This window comes from Rattus norvegicus, chromosome 7 (assembly GCF_036323735.1).
Source record: "Rattus norvegicus strain BN/NHsdMcwi chromosome 7, GRCr8, whole genome shotgun sequence".
In the NCBI taxonomy this organism is placed as follows: Eukaryota; Metazoa; Chordata; class Mammalia; order Rodentia; family Muridae; genus Rattus; species Rattus norvegicus.
Window position 1 is genome coordinate 45950429 of NC_086025.1, and position 19442 is coordinate 45969870.

General features: G+C 38.3%; 1 protein-coding gene across 7 annotated transcripts in view; it reads right to left on the minus strand.

Annotated features, from left to right (window-relative positions):
- The window catches only part of Syt1 (synaptotagmin 1), a 544812-nt gene that overhangs the window by 250780 nt on the left and 274590 nt on the right, over nucleotides 1–19442 (minus strand). The window lies entirely within an intron of this gene.

The window sequence follows — 19442 nt, forward strand, 5'->3', positions numbered from 1 at the left end:
TATAATGCAAATATCTGTGTTTTCTTTTGGTCTTAGGCAATCCCTGTGAGAGGGTTGACAATCTCCAAAGGGGTGGTAACCCACAGGTTGAGACTCATGACTGTGGATATATTTAGTAATGAACACTGCTAAGCTCACAGTATGCAGACAAGGACAAGAAAGGAGGCAGCCATGTTGTCCACAGGTGGTGGCCATGTTTATCCCAAGGTCTAAGCTCATGAACTGTGCCTTCGGAATTGTTCTCATATATTCTCATTTGCCTTCAATGTCCCTTCCTCAACGTGGTTCAAGGTCTCTACTCATGGATACTATGAAGTTCCCATTTAGGCGCCATGTCCTGCAACAGTAATATTTTCTGAACACTTCCCATGTATTTTCCTTTTTCCCATTGAAGTATGAAGCTTCTGCATCAAACATCATGGTGTCCTTCCCCTCTACCTGATAATGATATAAAGAATGGACCCTGCAGTCAGACAGATTTATATTCTGGTCCCTAAATGTATTAGGTGTGCAACTTTGTTAAGGCATTTCTTTCATCTAGCCTTTAGAATTTTCATTTGTAGAATGAAGAAAATGTACCTCATCCATAGATGTATTTTGAGAATTAAGTAAATTCTTATCTCAGTTCTCAGAAGACTGTGGGAAGTACTTCATCACTCATGTAACACTGAACTAATCTAAAATAAAGATTGGTCTTTTTTTTTTTTAACTATATTTTCTTAAATCTTGGGAGCTCTGTGACTTTTGACATACCTTTGAGCATTGTAAATTTGGTTTATACCATATACACTTAATCCACAGACAGATATTTGCACAAACTCATAAGCTATGGCTCAATTTTATGCTATTGCTTTGTAGATGATGTGTGTGTACGTGGAGGGGGATAGATTGATGGGCAGGAAGTTGACAAAAAGAGAGGCGCAATTCTCAGATTTGCCAGTTAAAAATCTGTTTTTTTCTAAGTTCTTTAGTCTTTCTGAACATCAGTTTAGCTGACCCTAGATACAAATTTTATTAATAGGAATGTACAGGTTGAACATCTCTCTGTTTAATTGTTGAACACAAAAATTCGCCTTACCTTCTAAGCTCAATATCTGATTGAAAACATGAACAGACCCTAGAAAGTAGCACCAGTATGTATAATTCATTTTATTTAAAGTATTAGGATCTTAGAAACTTAGCAAGGCATTGTGATCAAAACTGAATAACTTTTTTCATGCCAGAGAGTTTATTCTGAGTTAAGTTTATTGATGACATAAAACCATTTGAAAGTAACACTACTAGAATAAAAAGATTCCCGCTCTAGACAGTTTGATTCAAATGCCTCGTATTTCTGGGTACTTTATATAAAATGCTCTTTCATCATTGTACATGTTACTATTTTGTCACATTAGTATGCCTGTATTGTTCACCAGCTGAATGTCTCGTCCTTGTTATTCTAAGACATAGGTGACAGTAGAGTGACCTATACGCCACTCCTATGGCCGACAGCAGTTCAGTGTTCTTCTCAAAGAACAAAGCTTTGTTTTTCTGCCCTGTTCACTTGAGTTTTCCTTACCCATAATTTTGATGAATGTTAGTCAGAACCATAGGCTTATATATTTGATTCTAGAGTACATCACTTCTATATGACTTTATTTTCTAGGTTCAAGAAATTTGTGAAACTAAGTCAATTAGTTCATTCTCAGGTCTGAACATCCAGCCTTCCATGGCAGTGGAAGATGTGCGACTCTATTACAACCATTTGTGCTAGTACTTTTCAAACTCCCAGACCCCAAAGTTGTCCATATCCAGATCTCCAACCCATTCTCCAATGCATCTCCACCAAAACCTAGAGTCATTCTCCTTACCTCATGATGCCAGTTCTCCATGTCTTCCCTGGCTCTATAATAATCCTTCCTCACTCATCTCTTATGGTCTCAGTGGTCAAATCTTCCAAATTACATTTTATTTGCTTTCTGTCTACTGTTCCTGATATGGTAGATATTATTTACTACCATCCATCCATCCATCCATCCATCCATCCATCCATCCATCCATCTTTTTCTCTATACAAGTATGCAGAAAGCAGCTACAATATCCCAGAGATGACTATAGGTACTCAAATCACCATGGTAAGAGAGAAAACATGGAGCCCTTCCACTGTATGTCCCCCATGAAAACAATTTTGAAAAGACGGATTTCCATATAAGTTATACAGTGTCTCAATGGGAAACTCAGTAAAAGTTGTTGTCTCACAGAGGACATGACTTTGGCAGCAGTCCTGAAAGCTGGAATGTTTCAGCCACTCCCTTATGACAGAGCTTGCTACACACTGCTTCTTTTTATCAAACTATAAGGTTTTCCAAAGGTTTAGTAAAACATTTTCAGCTGTTTCAAGTAAAATGGTGTATGTTATCATCACTGAAGAGAAAAGCTAATAAGAAAATTATTATATACTATATTCTATTAGGGATAATTTAACCTTTCAACCTTAAATATCTGTTCTATCTATCATCTATCAATCTATCTATATCTATCTATCTATCTATCTATCTTCAATCATCAATCTAGATAAAGATACAGACACATATAGTTCATTCTTTGCTTGATTTAATTATATTTAGATGAACAGACTTTAGAGAGGGAACCACTTTAATTGAATCAGAAACCTTATGCAGAAAAGGTTTGAGTCTTTTCACTCAAGTCTTTTCACACATCTGTAGTTTAAGTACGATTTCCAAACAGCACTAAGAGTAGCATTCATTCTCAAAGACATAAGACAGTTTTCCTTCATAATAACATCATCCGAGGTTAGAAGGGGTCTATAATTCAGAAGGTCACATGGAAAATGTTAATGAAAGCAGAATGTAGTCAAGACAAATAAAATAAGAAAATAAATCTAAGTTTGCTGCGGGCACTGCAAATCAGCTTGAAACCATCGTTTTTGAAGCAGGAAGCAGCTGTTTACGCAAATGTGACATTCTTAGAATGTTTGCCTATACTTTTCTTTTTAACATTAGGACGTGTCATTCTGCTGAAGTTAATAATCCCAAATAATTTTATGTATAAGAGCTAATTTAAACGATTATGAAAAAGATAATTTAAAGACAAAGACTTAACAAAATAGGTCAGGAAACCTTGTCAAAAGACTAATTACCAGTATTTAATAAAGAAAGCCATTGGGTAATTTCAAATATAAATGTTTTAGAATCAAATTACTGACATTTTAATAGCAATTAAACAAGTCTGTGATCATTATTGTTTCAACCCTGCAGGAATTAATTTAAGATTTTGCAAATCTGGATCTAGCACCGCATGTTTTTGGAAATAGTAGCAGTACAATTGGAGACCTGGTCATAAAGCACAGGACCCACTAATGTTCCAAGAACTGCATTACCAGCCATTGAACAAGTCTGGGACCCATGGTATTGTCAATGACAATGATACACAGTGGGGGACATCGAGACACTTTCTTTTTTTGTAAATTTGTGAGATCTGTTACCACAAAGCCCAGGCTTCATAGCAGATCTTAGGATTGGCACGCAAAAAACGATTAGGGAACGAAATTCTCTTTAAATGCAAAGTATCAATTTCAAAATCAGAATGCAATTTAACAGCAGAATTAATTTTGCACGATTTTTATGATAAAAAAATATCATCACTGAGAAATGCTTTCATTGTCTGTCCCAAATTGATTCTTTTTATCTCCTGGTCTCTAAGCTTTCAGAAAGGTTTTAACGGGAGACTGGAAGAAATTTGCTGCCCACTCATGATGATGCTTCAGAAAAAGGTTCTTCAGAATGGATCAAAGGCTGTAATTTCCATGCCATTTCTGCCCAATTTTCTTTTCTCCTAATGTTTTCATTTTTTGAAACGGCTATGATTGCAATCCAATTTTGCCCACACAGCACTGCATGCCTAAATGAACCATTTATCACAAACTTTTTGTCTTTTTGTTGCTTGAGATTTTATTTGCTTAGAAATCTCTTTTTTCCCCCATTAATGTTTACCGCTCAGGCTGCATTTCAATTACCTTCGGTAATTACTACCTGTTGAGGCTTGTATTACTCCATTCTCCAGATGTGGCATCAAAAGTTGTTATTTCAAAAACAATTATATGTTACTGCTGGAGCTCATTCTTACTTCTCCAAATAAAGATCTCCTTCTATTTTCTTGGAAAGTTTTCTCGGTGACCCTCATCCTGATTTACAAATACTAAACGTTTAAAATGCCTGCGGTTGACATTTCCTATGTGTTCCCAGGGAGTTCTTCCACACTCAGTGTCATGGTTTCCTTGTATGAGTGACTGTATTTTGAATCTTTGGGAAGGACCTGATCAAGTTACTTACTAGCTACCAGTGAGTGTCATTGAAATACCGACCGCTTGACCAACTCTTCAATTTAAGATCCATCAGTGGAGTTTACAATAAGACAAAACTCTGTTGAAACTGGTTCAGAGATTTGTCACAATCATTGTAATTGGTGACTCAAAAGCTCTTTTACTCATTCTCAAAATTTATAAAGAAATTAACGACATAGTCTAGATCTACAAACAAACAAAACAAATCAAGCAAATGACCAAACCGAGCAGACCGCAGGCCTTAAAGCTACACTGGTTTCTGCTTTTGTCTTTTTTTGGGGGGGAAGGTATTTTCTATTTACATTTCAAATGTTATTCCCTTGCCTGGTTTCCTGTCCATAGGCACCTATCCTATCCCTCCCACTTCTGCTTTTGTTTTTTCATTTCAGGGCACTCTGTAGTGTATTCGCTAAAGATGTTAAGACTTCACAGGATCATAGAATAAGAAGGATGACTATCTAGAACAAGGCTTTGGTTATGAGCCAAACAGAAGCATCTTCATTGCTTTTGACAATCATTGCAAAGATGGTCTTATCACTGCAATTTGGTTTCTGGAACTGAACTTTGTTTTCTGGAGCAGCATGCTATGCTGTTTAAGCTTCTGGTCATCTTCGTCTGTGGACATATTGAACAGTTTTGTCCTCATAAACCGAGTGCAGATCTAAAACCCTCAGAAAACATTCCAGGACAAAGTTCAACTGGTTCCATGGAGATACATTGTAAAGTTCATTACTTTAAGAACTGGTAGAGTGCAGACACTGATTTATTTATTTAATTTTGTATCTTTAATCTTTATTTCTTCTTCCTTCCTTTCTTTCTTTTTACTGTTGGTGCTTCTTGATGGCTTCTGAAATGGGTTTCTAAAGTATCCTAGCATTTCATATATCTCTGTGCCTGGTCTTTTCAATCTGGGAGCTGACGTATGGCCCTGGTGTGGTGCATCTATGTGGTCTTCTTCAAATTATTGACTTTCTTTAAGTTTCTAGTTTTGTAAAGGAAAGGCACGTGAGAGAGTGTAAGAAAAGGGTCTGTTGGAGGCTTGACCATTTGTATAATTGACTTCTAGTCCTTCTAATGACTTTAAAGTATGGCTAAATTACACTCCCTCTTAAATGTACTCGGCTGGGATATTGGTCAAGCTCAGGCAACATATTTCCTTGACTCTAAAGACCCTTTAAGGTCTAAAGAGCATTTGGTTTTGTTGTGTGCTTATTTTCTTTCTTTCTTTTTTAAAAATTATTTTACTTTTTATTATTTTTATATACATTGATGCTATGCCTGCATGGATGTGTGCGTATTGGAATTGGGGTATTGGATCTCCTGGAATCAGAATTACAGACAGTTGTGAGCTGCCATATGGGTGCTGGGAGTCGAACCCAGGTCTTCCTGAAGATCAGCTAGTGCTCATAACCACTGAGCCATTTCTCCAGCCTCGCTTATGTTCTTTTTGCTTACTTCCTTTTCCTGTCGTGCTGCTGTTGTGGTGATTTATTGCTATGATTCATATGGGTTTTTTCCATTCTTATTGAATATTTCTTTATCTACATTACAAATATTATCCCCTGAAACTCCCTATCCCATCCCCCCTGCCCCTGCCTCTCCCACCTATGCTCCCACTCCCTCCCACCTCCCTGCCCTGGCATTCCCCTACACTGGGGCATCGAGTCTTCACAGGACCCAGGGCCTGAATATGCTTTAATACATAGGAAGATTAGAATGGAGACAGAACCTGTGTGTCACGACCACATATAAGTTAGAACTATTTTTAATTAAGACAAGCTGTGTTAATCTTAGCTTAGTTCTTGCCCTTCCAAAATTGGATTTTGGCTAAAGGTATTTCAAGAACCAGAAAGAAAAAACTTCTTAAATATCTTGTTGAATTATAGAGATCTTTAAAAATACTTGTATGTATAGCAATAAGAAAATTAACCCACTCATATTTCTTAAAATATTAATATTGCAAATTAAACAATATTTAAGAAAGGTAAATCAAAGAAGATTGGAAAATGTACTATTAGGCACAACCAGTATCCTCTATAAGGATAAATAAATTTGTCATCATTCAAAGAGTCTGAGTGAAGACTAGACATTACTAGATGTGGTCTTAACAATATTCTTAAGACAATAAAAAAAATCAATGATTGTAAAATTGATTAAAAATTGAGATAATAATTTCCAAAAGGCCATCTGGAGATAGGCCAAAAGTGACTTATGGGTTGCATTTGAAAAATCCGAGAAGAGAATATTCTAATTATTTTTAGTGTTGGATTTATTAAATGTAAGAGATAGTTTAAAAACCAGATATGTAGTAGGTTATATAAAAAGTGTTACAAATGTTTATTTTTATGTTTGTATTTTTCTTTTTAATAAGTAAATCCCCTATCAAGATTAAAATGTATGAAATTATACAATCCAGGCTTTCATTTTCTATCCCATGGATAGCAGCTGCAAGGATTTTTAACTAAAATGACTGACACAGGAGTTAATTGCCTCTTTCTGCTTATTACAGCCAGAGTCTGGCTTTTACTTTCTCTTAGCACCAAGTCCACATTTTCGCATCTTCAGGTATAATTTAACTCATTCTAGCAGCTTCTGTTTCCCTACTGCGCACTTCTCCATTAGGAGAATGGGATTCCAACAGTGAGAATGACTCAGCAGGAAATCAAATCGACTCTGGCCATCCAGTATCTTTGCTAAGGACAGCGTGGGAAGTTCCACTACTTTATCCTTTGTAAAAATGAGTTTGTGTATTCCTAGGTAATTCGTAGATTCATAGCCAGGCAAGAAACACTGCAGTGGTTTGCTTAAAGATGATGAGATATATTGACTGAATTATCTTTTGCCTAAACTAATGAATGTTTCATCTTTCCTTCATTTGGGCAATTAATATTTCTTATACATTCATTAATTATCAAGAGGCTATGCTAGAACCACTGTAGTAAGCAAGCAGGGAAACAGATAAAACACTCCAAAAGATGTGGTTTCCTTCATGGAACTAGCTAAAAACCCAGGCACTCAACAAACAAACAAATTGTATGTTGGTCTTCAAAATGGATTTAGTGGAGGCATATAAGATCTGACAGCACGATAAAGGATGCTATCCATGCAAAAATGACTTGTACTAGTCTATAAGCAGACTTGTTTAAGAGTCTAAAATATTTGTCTAGAAATGAATGTGGGAAGCTCGTTAAAGAAACACCACTGTGGTGCTGTAGCCCCATGCTAGAACACACAAAAGAGTAGATGGGACACATACTACTAAATAAAAACAAATTTAGAAAGTCAGAGTAACATAAAAAAAGAACAACAACAACAAAAAAAAACCCCAAACCCCAAAACCAAGAAACAAAACCAACCAGACAAGCAAACAAATCATTCATAGAAGAATAACATCTCTAACATGTCCTGTAGGACTATTTCCTCTAGATGCCAACAGATACTGCATCTAATGATTCAGTGGAAACTTGAGTAGTTTCATCATTTGTGACTTTGGTGTCTAAGTTTTATAGAGAAACTGGAAAATTAAGTCTAATTGACATTCATTTGTTGACTGTTTCACGGGGAGTTTTTAATGTAACATTTCTCTGTCTTTCCCATGAATATTTTCATTCTACTGCTTTAATTTCAATCCTTGAGGGATCAAAGACCTCAACATAAAACCAGTTACATTAAATCTAATAGAAGATAAAGTGAGAAATAGCCTTGAACACATTGGTACAGGAGATAACTTCCTAAACAGAATACCAATACTTAGGCACTAAGATCAATCAATAAATGGGACCTCATAAAACTCAAGTTTCTGTAAGACACTATCAATAGGACAAAATGGGAGCCTAGAGAGTTCAAAAAGATCTTTACTAATCCTATATTTGACAGAGGTCTAATATCCAAAATATATAAAGAACTCAATAAATCAAACACCAACAACACAAATAACCCAATTAAAAATGGGATACAGAGCTAAAAGAGAATTTGCAACAGAGGAATCTCAATGGCCAAGAAGCACTTAAAGAAATGTTCAACATCCTTAAGTCACCAGGGAAATGTAAGTCAAAGCGATTCCACCTTACACCTATTAGAATGGCTGAATTAATAAACGCAAGTTCCAGCACATGCTTAAGAGGAAGATGTAGAGCAAGGGGAACATTCCTCCATGGCTCGTAGGAGTGCCAACTTGTACAACCACTTTGGAAATCAATTTGGCATTTTCTCAGAAAGCTGGGAATAGTTCTACCTGAAGAGCCAGCTATGCCTCTTCTGGGCATATACCCAAACAATGCTCCACCACACCACAACAACACTTGCTCAATTATGTTTGTTCATTGCAGCTTTAATCGGAATAGCCAGAAGCTGCAAACAACCCAGATGCCCCTCAACTGAAGAATGGGTAAAGAAATTGTGGTACATTTACACAATGGAGTACTACTCGGCTATAAAAAACAAGGGCATCACGAAATTTTTCAGGCAAATGGATGGAACTAGAAAATATCATCCTAAATGAGGTAATCCAACACAGAGAAACATGCACGGCATGTACTCACTTATAACTGGATATTAGCCACAAAGTACAGAATAACCATAACAATCCACACAGACCTCCAAGGACTAAGTAACAAGGAGGGTCCAATGGAGGATGCTTGAATCTCACTAGAAGGGGAAACAAAATAAACATTGGAAGTAGATGGAGAGGGGGAAGAAGGTGGAGAGGAGAATGGGGATAGAATGAAAGGATTGGGAGAGAGAAGGGGAATCATTGGGGCCATCTTGGGGACAACCCAGAGAACTGGGAGGGGGAAGGCTCCTGGGAGGATTTAGGGGTGACTCTATCTGAGGCTCCTAGCATCAGGGGAGAAGTTACCTGAAGTGGTCACCTCCTGCAGCCATGGAAGACTTCCAGGGCACCAAAGCACCCACAAAACCTACAACCCCATTTTTTCCTGTCTACAAGAAATGCAGGGATATAAAATGGAGCAGAGATTGAGAAAATGGTCACCAATGATCAGTCCAACTTGAGACTGACCTCATGGGAGAAAGCCAACCCCTGACACTATCAATGATACTCTGCTAGGCTTGCAGACAGGAGCCTAGCCTAACTGTCATCTGCGAGGCTCCATCCAGTAACTGATGGAAACAGATGCAGAGACCCACAGGCAATCATCAGGCGGAGTCCAGGGACTCTTATGGAAAAGTAAGGGGAAGGATAGGGAGCCAGAGGGGTTAAAGGTACCAACAAAAGACCTACAGAACCAACTAACCTGGTCCCATGGGGACTCACAGAGACTGAACCACCAACCAAAGAGCATACACAGACTGGACCTAGGCTCCCGACGCAAAGGTAGCAGATGTACAGCTCAGTCTTTAGTAGGTCCCCCAACAATTGGAGTGGGCATTGTCTCTCACTCAGACTCTGTTGCCTGCCTTCAGATTCCCTTCCCCTAGCTGGGAAGCCTTCTCTGGCCTCAGGGGAAAGGATACCTTTAGTCCTAATGAGACTTGACATGCCCAGGTAGGTTTGTGTCTTAGGTGAGCTCCCCTTCTCTGAGGAGAAGAAAACATTAAATCTGCTTAAGTTTCAGAAAACACCTTTGATAGCCAGGTTTATTCATTATGTGATTATTTTTAAGTAAAATAGAACTATCCCCACGACTTGAGGCATTAAAGAAAGAAAGACTTGATTAAGTTCTTCAGTGGGAAACAGCAAAACCGAGGGATTTTTACTGTAGTTAGGATTTTACTTTGATTCCTGGTTTCTAGGTCTTTGTGACTACTCAAATGATTAGAAACTCATTTTCCTCCTCGCATCTTACAGTCATATGCATTTATCCATTGAGATAATTTTTAGAACATACTTTTTACTCCACTAGCATATCCCTTAATCCCACTTTGAAATGTCCACTGTGTTGCTAGGATAGTTTTAGATCTCAAAGTAAAAGTTTCACAAATGAGAGTCACAAAGAAAAATAAATGTAAGTATCAACTCACGCAAAAACGCAGGACCAGGGAAAAGCCCAGTGCACTTGCTACAGCTCATTCCTCAAGGTATCAGTCCCTGAGATATTTTAGAGATTCCCTGACACACGCCTTTATTTTGATTTTGGAAGTACACATGGAGATGAAGCTATCTCTCCCCAGAAAATGTAGAACAGAATCACTGCTATCTAAAAATCAAAGCATATTGGAGCCCATCCTTTGTCTAACTCCTTGGAAAACATCCTTAGAAACAAAAGGAACCATGCTCTGAAGACACTTGAGAGGCACATGGGTCTTCCTAGTCCTCAGTCATCAGCACCCTATTGTGGAAGGTCTCACTGCAAAGAGTGCTAATGTTGCTGCCTGCCACAGTTCCCCAGAGTTAGGATTATGTGATCAGGGCTTGTAAGCTGGGTGTTGCTCCGTCCTAGTATGGCCGATAGGACCGCTAAGCAATGCATTCCTGATCATTGGAAACATAAGATGGCTGTCACCAAGAATGCTGCCTGGGGTTCACCTCCCTGTTCTCTACGTCATAAGGAAAATATTGACCACATTCAGATGGATATAGAGTTCCTTTCAGTGGTTGTTATTGACTCTACTTTCCTTGTGCCCTCTTGGGATTTTATAAAAAAATTAGTTTGGTGCCATACCAGACTATTGGAGAGCTGCAGTAACAGATGACACACTTTATCAACAGAAATTAAAAAGTAATTCTACCTATAGTAAAATAAATGAGCTAATTCCAGAGGAATTGGTAAGTGATGGAGGCAATTAATGATGGGTGTGCCATTAACAGACGTCTAATGTGGTCACATATGGCACTCTCCAGCTTCCTTGGTACCCCACTGAACCCCTGATCTGCAGGAATCCAGAAAACCTATAGACAGTGTGAAGAACTGAGCACACAACATGTAGACTCTTCTCCCAGCTTGTCTTCTGCATATGTTAGAATGTTAAATCCAGAATTCAGGTGACTCTGCTTTGGCTTTGGAGAAATCTGTAGCCTCAACTTGAATAGTGTGCACCAGGGGTTGTAGCACCGCAGTCATTTTGGCTCTTCTTTTCAAGGGGAAAGTAGAGGGTTATTTCATCATTTTAGTTTGATCCGTATATGTGTGTGTGTGTGTGTGTTGTGAGAGAGAGAGAGAGAGAGAGAGAGAGAGAGAGAGACAGAGAGAGACAGAGAGAGACAGAGAGAGACAGAGAGACAGAGACAGAGACAGAGAGACAGAGACAGAGAGACAGAGACAGAGACAGAGAGAGACAGAGACAGAGACAGAGACAGACAGAGACAGAGACAGAGACAGAGACAGAGACAGAGACAGAGACAGAAACTAGAAAAGGCTTGATTTAAGGAAAGTGAGTATGGCTACTTGCTCTGATTAGTGTTTTCAAAACTACTACCAAGGAGGAAATGACTAAGTCGTGGGAGAAGCATGACTTCCAAATATTGCAGGGACAGTGTTTTCTCTGATTGTCTTGTGTGATTATGGCTAGCCCATCAAGGCTGAGTACCAACCGCTGCAGGGACTCAGTGTTCTCTGTGAGAATAATGACAGTGCAGAATACTAAGGCTTTTATTCTTCTGTGCTAACAAAAGATAGAACTTGAGCATAACAAAGTATTGAGGATGTAAACTAATGAAAACTGCCAGTGGGACAATTTACTTATGCTTGGGTAAAAGATGGCTTGATAAGTTATACTACAGCACACACACACACACACACACACACACACACACACACACACACACACTCCCATTATTTTAAAGGCATTTTAATCATATTACTTTTTTGGGTTATGTGTTATACATGTGTAAGTGATGCTTATTAGTATCATCATTCCTATGGTAACAATTGCTCCTAGCAACATGAAAACAATCTTAACAGGATCTGCTTTTAACAATCACTTTTTGGAATATCGTCAGAGAAACTGTTGTATTCTCTATACCTAACCAGCCATCTAGCCATGGTTTTCTTTTAAAACACAAAATCGTCTCGAAATGATAATCTTGCAAGATTTTATGAAGATGAAATAGGGTTTGATGTTTTCTTGGCAATAACTCTGTTTCTCACTTGCTGACACAACTAGAACTTAATCTCTTGCCTTAAGATGCACTGGAGGAATAGGGGCATGTCCTCTGTGTTGTCTACTTCTGTTTGCTGTAAGCAAAAGTCATCATCTTCTAAGCATTCTGAAGCATGCCCATGTCTCATAAATAAAGCATTCTCTGGTTTAGAACAGTGGCTCTTGGACTCATACACGTGTCTTTTCTACAATAATCTAAAGAGACTCTGCTTTTCAGGGAATGAAAAGTTACGACAACCATGTTATTCTGTGACTCAAAAGACAAATGAAAATCCATATCGAACTGTGGCATTATTTCTCTCTTTACTAATGCTTGCATTTGATTGATTGGACTCCTCTTCACCTGCAAGCAATTTGCCGAATGAACACATTCTGTTTCATCTATCTTAGCAAGACACCGTTTCTTGGCATGTGAGAGTAATAAAAAGTCACACTGCCGTCTCTCCTGGTTAGTGAACACGTATGTTTGTTTCTCTTTCCTGGTCCCCTGGCCTTTATTTCCAGTTTATCTCCTTGGGACAGGCCTATATTTATTTATGTCTTTGATCTCCTTCAGAAAATGCACATATTACGCTAGTCCCAAAGGTAGATGATGTAAAATTTGAATTTGTAGTTCGAAGTCACAGCTTAACTTTCTTTAAGATGCTCTGCCTGTAGGTTTTATGCCTGAGTCATCAAGGTGAGAGGCTTAAGTGGAAGTGGGGGCCTCTGCCTCCTTTGAATTTAGGCACAGGTGTGCTGTAATAGGAGTGACCTGCGAGGGCCCAGGTGTGACATTGGCATGCACGGTCTCCACCTTAATCACTCGGCAATGATTCAGACATTTCCGGAGGAGCTTCTTTTGAGATGCCAAGTCGGCACCCCCACACAAGACGCCTGCACATTGCCAGGAGCCCATTTCTTACACTGACTCTTAGCAATTCTGCTCACACCTCACGTATGACAGCTACTCAAGCACATTCAAGGGCATTCCCTGAGAAACAATATGCTAATTCTGCATCTCAAGCTGCTGCTAGCTAAACTGGGTCCTGATGCACTTTGGAAGCACCCTGAAGAAAGAAACCCAAGTCAATGACATACACTGTTTAACCTAATGAATTATGCATCCAGATGCAATGTTCTCTTATAGCCCCACGATGCATCTTAGAAAATATGGGCTCAATAAGGTACGGAAAAATTCTGAGAGCATTGGAAGCAATGATACCATACCCAAGGCCAACTTAATCATGTCAAGTTGAGGACTACTGATTAGAAGCTTGTATTTGTTTTTAAAATAAAGACAATATCTACTCTTTCATGGTCAAAGAAGCATTATGGATACAGCAAATTTTATTTTTTTTTTGCCCTAGTTATTCAACCATACCCACTTTCTGGGAATGCTAGATGAGTCTAAGTTTTATCTTTTTTAGGCTATGAAATGCAAAGTCATTTAACTTACCTATTCCTCTTGTTTTTCAAGAACATTAACCTGGATGTTACATGGTATCATCAAATGAAAAGAAAGCAGGCTACTTCTGTTAGTTAAACCATTTACTGCCTCTTGTCAGCTGCTGTGTGCCATACCTCGCCTGCTCGGTGGTTCACTTTTGAAATAGCAAAGATACAAATATGCATTATTCATATATGTCCAAAGGGTCCCAATTTTGAAAGAATAAAGAATTCATAGAGTGCTACCAAGAATTAAAACTTAACGTTCTTTGTGCCTAAGGAATAAAAGAGAGAGTAAAGACTAGATTAGGTACCAGCTTATGCAGCGAGTCTGATTAGATGCAACAGGAATGGAGAGGCGAGGTGACGAAGAATAGGTATTACTGGGAAGGGTGAAATAAATATTTGTTGTAGAATGAAAAACAACATAGAACTTTGATATCTGCAGGGAAACAGATGGTGTACACACTTATTTCTGCAGACCAAAAAGAAAAAATGGCTTTGTGTTAAACAAAACTCAAGACAGAAAGCCAAGGGGGAAAACTGCCTTATAATTTCTATGCTGAACATTTTGGGAAGTCTAAGTTCCTTTGCACTGTCTGGCCTTGCTGACCAGCTCACTGTGATACACCCAAGCAGTGCTTGGCTTGGAGAAGTGACTAGCCAACAGAAATAACACACACCAACTCTATTTATTATTGTTATCATCATCATCATCATTATTGTTATTATTTATTATTATTAATTATTATTTTAAGCGAAAGGAAGGAAAGAAAGAATGATAGAATGCTGGTGACATGTTAACCATTAGCTTCTCCCTTTAAATCAATCAGCATATCAAACTGTGGAAGAATTAATATAGTTAGAATTCAGTACACACCAGTTCATACAAGAGCCTGAAAAGAGCAGTTACTAATCCTTATTTCCAAATATAATGATTTAGTAGTTAAGTATTATGCTACTAAGCTAGCTCTCTATCTCAAACGTTGCACTTGCAGCTCGGGTAGACTTGATGCTTGCAACCCGTAGTGTTTTGGGGTCTGCCTTGAACATGTGACTTCATGCAGAGTAAGGATTAAAGCTTTTCAGAGATGTTCATCTGTTGTTACCCTTATAGCTGTATATAGAATGCATCCAGGTAAATCTATACCAAAGGGTTTTCTTTTAGAAACATAGCATGTATATACAGACACCAGACTCCAAGAGGAAGAGATCTAAAAAGAGATGTGAGCTGTTTAAATTGGAGGAAGAGACAGACTTCCTGTAGCATACTTTGTTGAACACATAGAATCTGAATTTGATAAGCAGTCCCTAAGTGAAACCATGCAGGTTATAAGCTTACGAGTCCCTGGAATATACTAGATGCCTCGTGTTTTGACAGGTTTTGGCTTAGCAACAATTTGGCTGTGTTTGTAGCATTACCTGGGCCTTCCCTCAGGATGTGTCTAGCAGCTGCATGCCCCTCAGGGAAGCTGGGCCAAGAAGAGAGCCATATGCTGCCTCTCAGCTCCTGCTGTGTGCGCCACTGCGTTTCCATTAACTTCTACATACTTTTTAAGTCAGTCAGTGACTCTCTGTAGATTTGTGTCTTTTCCCGTTACTACATGGCCTACCTTAAACACTGCATAGAGAGCAGTGTAAACGACAACTATTTTGTGTGTGATTCGATGTGGTAAAGAAGGGATATAAACCCTGACAGTTCTTCATCTTGTTCCACGGCTGTTGTTTTCGAGGCTTATTTAAGTACCGGGAGTAGGTAAATCACGAAAGAACAGGAGAGTACAGACAGGGAACACCACTCTCTCATCTACCAAAGAGTCCTGTTAAAATCGGCACTATGTCCACACATGATGAGTGCTTATGTAACTCATAACCATCAGCGTGTTTGTTTTTAAAGTGACAATAAAAATAACTGGGAATTTCCATTATATTCACAGGTCTAAGAGAACAAGGAGTATATTGTGTGCCTCTGAAAATCATCATGCAGATTCTACAAAAATGAAAGAGTCATAAACAATTCTTAACGCAGGAAAGTGAAACAGGATGGGGCAGGGGGGGACTTTCATCTACTGCTATTTCGCCCTTGGCTAGCTCTAGAATAGAGCTCCCGCATCTCTAGATCGCTGTGGTCTTGTAAACTCCCAGGTAAACTCAGCCCCCTCCATTCTTCCTGCTAAGCTCTTTCACTTCACGACTCCTTCCTATTTCCAAGTTCAAATTCCTAACTTGAAGAAAGAAAAAGCACATTAGGACCTACTTCGGGAGGCAGACGATCAAGCACACATGCGACTTGAACTCTTTGTGCTCTGGGATGATTCTAAAGAGCTTTGGCATAGGCTTAGGAATTACAGAATCAACAGTGCTGGGCTGAGTCATAGGCAGAGCTGAGAGGAAAGGAACTGATTATCTCTAATCAGCTAATATCGAAGAGTTCGAGTTTTTTGAGCATCATGGGATTTTGGATGAAATCTAGTGTTTAGAAGTATGTTTAAAATATCACTTTGTTTTGGATGGAGAGCTATTTTCACAATCTTAAAAATTTATATTTACTTGTTTCTACTTATGCCCCACTCTAGGTGACAACCTTGCAAAATATTTTAAGCTATTTAACTATATGCATATGAACTCAATAAAATTTAATGAAAGCAAGTTCAAGCTTTCTAGGTATTTGCTAGACACTGATTTATTTATATATACATATACACATCTATGTACATACATACATATATATTATGTAATGTGTATCCCTACTATTTAATCCTTCTGTATACTTGTGGGAGAAGTTTGCATTTTATAGAGGAGGAAGAAAACCTTGAGAAGGTCATGTGATTTCCCCAAAGCTAGGGGTTAATGAATAGAGATCAACAGAAGTGAGTGAAGGCGTTAATAAGTTAATATAATAAATCATAAATATGTATAGATTACTAGTTACAACTAGTCCAATGGGGGAGGCAGTGAAGTTAAATTAAAAGTTTTATTATGGAGTGAAAATTTCATAACATGTTCTAAGAAAGATATAAATTTGAAGGCCCAAATGTAAACTACTATAGACATTTCCTCCAAATCTTACACTGAAATTTTATTGGTTTCGGCTGCCTTCTTATTTTTAGCTTGAACAACTGTAGTTCATTTTGTGTACAATGCTAAATATTTTGAGAGCCTATGAATGGAAGTGAGGTTCAGAGGTAGCACTTGTCTCTCTCATCAGAGCTAGTGATCTGTGTTTGGATTAGAGGCAGGATCAGTGTTATCAATATTCATTATTTATGTTGCTCTTCGTGCCATGGTAAAGTAAGTATCTAAGTCATGTGATAGTTAAATCAGTGTGTGCTGCGGTTTGAGAAGGGACATGAATATCTATGTTCTGATTTTTATGTGTAAGTGCTTGCAGGAGTAGAATAAATATCCGTTAACAACATGGCACCATGGAGATTTGTGCAGGAGGGTAGAAAGTAGAGAAGGTTCCACAGCCAGTGACAAATTGGTGTCCTCTGTATATATCCTGAAGCAGGAGAGGATCAGCAAGCTGAGGAAGGTTGCTGTGAAGGAACCGTGTAAATAAACAATCACAGAATGACAATGTCCTTGACTCCCATCCCCCAAGTCAGAGACTGTGCCTTAAATATCTATAAAACACAACCTTAAAGGTGAGCTCAAGACCTTACTGTTTACAGTTAAACTTTTAGTTTTCAGTATTTTCAAAGATATGTTGGAAATGCCAGGCTGCTGGAGCTTAAAAAAAATAGTGTTAAAGGAAGCGGGAAACAATGTAAATATAATTTCAAAAACAGAAAAGAGGATTCCTAAATTAAAAAAATAAAAAGTAGTGTTATGAGACAGGCGTTCCTGATTTAGAACCGGCTAATTTATGAGTTGTGATAGTTCTACAAGTTCTCTGGGGCCACAGGACTTATACGGAGTTCTACAGAACTGCTTTATTAGGCGTTTGTATTAAGGAGATAATGGACATGAGCTTCCACGTCCAAATTCATCCAATTATGGTGCCTGTAAAATATGAATTTATGGGATGGCAAACGCCACATCTGACTCTTGTTATTATTGTTGTTGTCTATAAAGGCAAAGGGACAACATTTGGGGAAAACAAATGACATGAAGTAGACAAATGAGAGCCCTTACATTTCAAACATAAAATGGTGGAAGCAGTTTGTGATTTTATTCTTACTTTCTATCATTATGTCATATCAGTAGAATTAAAACCAGAGAGGAAATCAATTTTAATATGCAGAAGGAGAAACTGTTAGATAATATTGACCAGTTGTCATTATAATTAATGAGAAACACAGGAAATGATTTTCTTCTAGACCTAGGAAACTTACATTTACATGAAAGTACTTTGTTTAACAGATTAACTTCTGGTTTCATGAAAGCAGTAGGTTTCTGGCCCAAATCAAATACTATCATAGGCTGCTTTGGAGAATGTGTTAAATGTGGAAATCACAGGGGTACAGTGGTCACTGTGATCAATTAAAATGTCATATTATCATATTATTGGGAACTAAGAAAACTGTATTATAATAATGAGTAATAAAAATAAACATTATGTTTCAACTGAGATTGGGCAGTGCTTTACTAAGCAGATTTGTATGTATTTCTGAAATGTACTGTTGGTCAAGATTGACACACAAGGTGACAGTTAAGAAGGTAGCCTTGGGTAAACCCTTTTGGTGTTCCAGTACCAGCGTCATTTTATATGGACTTTGGACAAGCTACTTAACTTTCTCATTTCTGTTTTACCCTCCTTTGTTAAAACTGGATACTTAATATACCAACCTGATAATATTGTTGTGATAAAAACTCTTAAAACTGACATTTGATTGATACTAAAATCTTAACATAGAGCAGATGATAGGATGCCCACAAACCGAAACAGGATGTTTGCTTTCATAAATGTTAAAATAGGAAAGTCATTATTTACTCTGATTGTAGACATAGCCCTCCCCCCCCACCCCCAGTGTAAAATAACCTCAATTACTCAATTCAATGCCTTTCCTTTAGACATTCTGAGAATTTTAGAAGATGCCAGGTGGCAAAGCTGTTGTTTGGGAATTTGGAATAATGGCATGATTCAGAGTGAAAACATTCCATTTCCATTGCTTCTTCAAGTTCACAAAGGAAGAGTTTTTAACTAGCCACTCATTTTATTTTATTTTTTATTTTTTTAATTAACTTGAGTATTTCTTATATACATTTCGAGTGTTATTCCCTTTCCCGGTTTCCGGGCAAACATCCCCCTCCCCCCTCCCCTTCCTTATGGGTGTTCCCCTCCCAACCCTCCCCCCATTGCCGCCCTCCCCCCATAGACTAGTTCACTGGGGGTTCAGTCTTAGCAGGACCCAGGGCTTCCCCTTCCACTGGTGCTCTTACTAGGATATTCATTGCTACCTATGGGGTCAGAGTCCAGGGTCAGTCCATGTATAGTCTTTAGGTAGTGGCTTAGTCCCTGGAAGCTCTGGTTGCTTGGCATTGTTGTACTTTTGGGGTCTCGAGCCCCTTCAAGCTCTTCCAGTTCTTTCTCTGATTCCTTCAATAGGGGACCTATTCTCAGTTCAGTGGTTTGCTGCTGGCATTCGCCTCTGTATTTGCTGCATTC